This window comes from Schistocerca americana, chromosome 4 (genome assembly GCF_021461395.2).
Source record: "Schistocerca americana isolate TAMUIC-IGC-003095 chromosome 4, iqSchAmer2.1, whole genome shotgun sequence".
NCBI lineage: Eukaryota > Metazoa > Arthropoda > Insecta > Orthoptera > Acrididae > Schistocerca > Schistocerca americana.
This window is the reverse complement of record NC_060122.1, coordinates 395,326,662-395,330,932: the sequence shown is the minus strand read 5'-3', so window position 1 is coordinate 395,330,932 and position 4,271 is coordinate 395,326,662. Positions and strand designations below refer to the sequence as shown.

Genomic DNA, 4,271 nt, shown 5'->3' with positions numbered 1-4,271 from the left:
TAGGCTGGAATGTTCCGTGCTCCCTAAGACGCCGATCAATTGCTTCGAACGTTTTCCTGTCGGGACACCTTTGTTCAGGAAATCTGTCTCGATACAAACGTACCGCGCCACGGCTATTGCCCCGTGCTAATCCATACATCAAATGGGCATCTGCCAACTCCGCATTTGTAAAAATTGCACTGACTGCAAAACCACGTTCGTGATGAACACTAACCTGTTGATGCTACGTACTGATGTGCTTGCTTGATGCTAGTACTGTAGAGCAATGAGTCGCATGTCAACACAAGCACCGAAGTCAATATTACCTTCCTTCAACAGGACCAACTGGCGGTGAATCGAGGAAGTACAGTACATACTGACGAAACTAAAATGAGCTCGAACATGGAAATTAAGCGTTTCCAGACACATGTCCACATAACGTCTTTTCTTTATTTGTGGGCGAGGAATGTTTCCTGAAAGTTTGGCCGTACCTTTTTGTAACATCCTATATTCTTCACAGCAAATGTTGGAAGTGCTCTCCGCCACCATGGATGCACAGTGTAATATTCTGACACGTTCTGTGAAGTGTATCCTCGCCAATGTCGCTTATTTTGTGTGTAATAGCCTCACGGAGCTGTGCAGTTGTTCGTTGTCTATTCTTGATCACTCGGTTTTTAAGACACACCCACAAGAAAAAAGCCGTGCGGGTTAGGTCAGATGATCGACGGGCCACAAAATTTTTGAGATTATTCGGTCACCAATGAAACTGATTTTAACTTGTATGGAAGCATTAGACGTTCGACACGTTGCTCCATTTAGATGAAAATAATGTTCTGTAAGTTTGACGTCATCCAGCTGCTCGACAAATAAAATGAAGAGGCCAGTGTAAACGGTTGTGTCTATGGTTGTATAAAGGAAAATGGAGTCAACTACCCTGGAAGCTGTCACCGTGCACCACAGTCCAAGCTTTTTATCGTGCAGTGGTGTTTTGAGGATGATGTGGAGGTTTACAGCACCTCAGTATACGCTGTTTTGTGTGTTGATGTAACCTGACAAATGGAACCATGCTTCATGTGTAAACCAACATACGGAGAGAATGTCTGGACGTTGAGTAAGATGCCCTTGAAACCATCGACAGTAACGCATTCTTTCCTCATGATTTCTTTCTTGCAATTCGTGCAACATGCGCACTCTGTATGGTCGCAATGCCGATTTCTTCGCATCTCTTTGGCGTGTGCCGTATGAAATGCCTGTCTCCTGGCTACGTCGACGCAACGATTTCCTTGGCGAGTTCTCCAAGCGTCTTCGAACATTATCAATAACCTATGCACTCAGTGGTGGTCTGTATTTACGACTGTCACTGTTTAGTACACCAGTTGTCTCCGGTTTCCTTTAAGTCGACAAAATGTTGCCTTTGTTAGAATATAGCGCACACCTAAATCTCTCCGAAATGACCGTTACATTGTAGCCAATGAGTCTGCCTTCCAGTATGTTTTCATTAAAAAAAAAGAACGCTCTCGAAGTAAAAACCGCCCTCGAAGTGTGTACTGCATGTTTCTGCTAGCTAAAGACTACATCCGAATCACTAATCTCCCACTCGGCTCGGACTACACACTCGCCGACTTCACAAACCACGACCGACGAGGGAACGAACGAAATAACACGAGCCGAGCAAGCGCGGCATTACCACAGACAAAGGACCTCATAGGCAGAGAGAACGATCAGCTTGCCAACAAAGGGTACTTCTGATTCTCCAAGAGCTACTGTGATCATTAAAACAACTTTACCGTTTCTACGAGATTTCAAGCCGAAATAATGACCCATTGAATTAGTTTAGGTTTATATGGATCGCCCTGTATAATCGACATATTGCACGCAATAGACGCAGGTGAACAGGTAGTTAGTCTTCCTGAATTCCGAATTAAAAGAGGCGTGGTGTCCTGTGTTGCCAGTAGAAAAATAGTAACAGCAGACTGAGTCGCACATGACAGTTGAGTGACTTCGAACACGACGTGGTCATCGGATGACACCCGAGTAATACTTCCATCAGTGACGTCTCAACCCTTCTACAGCTGCTCAAAAGTTGATTGCTGATGAATTGTGGAGACGCAAACGAACAACGACTACCGAACCAACATTGTGGAAGGTGTCTGTAAAAATCGCTTGATATCAGAAGGAATCATGCGTGAGCTCAAAAGCGCCACCAGCTAGAGCGATGACATAGGGAGTTAAAAACAGTAGGGTACAACGGGCGAGCAGATCCTCATAAACAACACATTTCTGTAGCCATCGCTAAGCGACCCTTGGTGTGATGTAAAGAGTGGAGTCAACGGACAGTGGATGACGGGAGACAAGTGATTTCGAGTGATAAATCAAGCTATACCCCATGGCAAACCGATCGAAGGGTTTGGGTTTGGCGAAGCGTAGAAAATGTTACCAGCCATGATGTGTAATTCTAGCAGTGAAGTACGGAGGAGGTGGTGGTACGGTATGGGTGGGTGTTTTTCGTGGTAAGTGTCTGTGGGTCTTTCATCACCCTTACGAAATTGCAAAATGCGGAAGCAAATGGGTATTTCACAATATTGTGTGCTGCGTACAGTAGAAGAATGGCTCAAATGGCTCTGAGCACTATGGGACTTAACATCTGTGGTCATCAGTCCCCTAGAACTTAGAACCACTTAAACCTAACTAACCTAAGGACAGCACACAACACCCAGTCATCACGAGGCAGAGAAAATCCCTGATCCCGCCAGGAATCGAACCCGGGAATCTGGGCGTGGGAAGCGAGAACGCTACCGCACGACCACGAGCTGCGGACTCAGTAGAAGAACCTTTCTGAGACGATAACTATATCAAGATGACAATTCATCTGGTCATAACGCAGCATCCGTGAGGTGATGGTTTCTGGAGAACAGCGTTCCTGAAATGGACTGGACTTCTGACCTGAATCCACTGGAACACCTTTGGGATGAGTTAGAAGTTCGCCTTCGCTCCAGACCCCAACGTTCAACAATATTACTTCCTCTGGCTTCGGCACTTGAAGAAGAATGGTCTGCCATTCCCCCACGCAGATTTACACGCGTCATTGAAAGTGTCCCCAGCAGCGTCTAAGCAGTCATAAAGGTGATTGTTGGACACACCCCTTATTAACGTGCAGTAAAATGTGTCCGGATACTTTTGATCATCGAGTTTATTTATATATGACACCTTGCACGCAACAGATGCAGCGTACAAGTTCAGTCAGTCTGACGGATTTCCGAAAGGCATCAGACGGTGTACCACATCGTCGTCTATCATTCGATGTAACTTCCAAAGTGTCTTGATCGATGAATGTTTGGCTAATCTTAGTACGTGATACTGCTCAGCGAATATTCCACAGAAATGAAAGTAAAATTGAATGTGAAACTTCCTGGCAGATTAAAACTGTGTGCCGGACCGAGACTCGAACTCGGGACCTTTGCCTTTCGCGGGCAAATGCTCTACCAACTGAGCTACCCAAGCACGACTCACGCCACCTCCTCACAGCTCTACTTGTGCCAGTACCTCTTCTCCGTAGAGCACTTGTCCGCGAAAGGCAAAGGTCCCGAGTTCGAGTCTCGGTCCGGCACACAGTTTTAATCTGCCAGGAAGTTTCATATCAGCGCCCACTCTGCTGCAGAGTGAAAATCTCAGTCTGAAAATCGAATGTGCCCCACCGAAGGGTAATAGCAAGTTTAATGTCTTCAGAACACATACACGGTTCATCATCTAATATCAGCAGCACTATAAAATTGTTCCCCGACGATTCTGCTCTCTGTAAGATAGTATCGTGCTTTTAAAATCGTAAGAAACTGCAGAAAGACTTACACAAAATTTACACTTGAGGTAATGAATTGGCAGCTTTCTTTAAATATATGCAAATGTAGGCTACTGCCTGTAACAATGGCAAAAGATCCGATGAAAACTCATTACAAGATTACTGATGAGTACCTGGAGTTTGTCACATTATTAGCCCAGTAACGGTGTCAAAAAAAAGGCCATTTGCTTGCAAAAAATGAGGTACAAAATTTTTTGTATCGTGTGCATATAGTTGAGAGTATGTAGAATCCATGTTTTCGACCTTCAAAACCTTTCGGACAACTTTTTTCGGAAAAACTCGAAATTTCGGCACTTCTTTCAGATTTCCCCTATTACCCGGGAATCGTGCATCCTAATTAAAATGTTACCATTACTAGAATGGAAGAGCGTTAAATTTTTCGTCGAATGACATACTCAAATGTCGAAATCGGTGTAGCCTTTTGGCCGCAATCAGT

The 4,271-nt window shown here is 44.8% G+C and overlaps 1 non-coding gene across 1 annotated transcript; it reads right to left on the bottom strand.

Annotated features, from left to right (window-relative positions):
• Positions 1-3,406: 3,406 nt before the first annotated feature.
• On the bottom strand, positions 3,407-3,481 carry Trnas-cga. The gene has a single exon. It is a non-coding gene; the product is annotated as a tRNA-Ser (tRNA).
• Between the last annotated feature and the right edge of the window lie 790 nt (positions 3,482-4,271).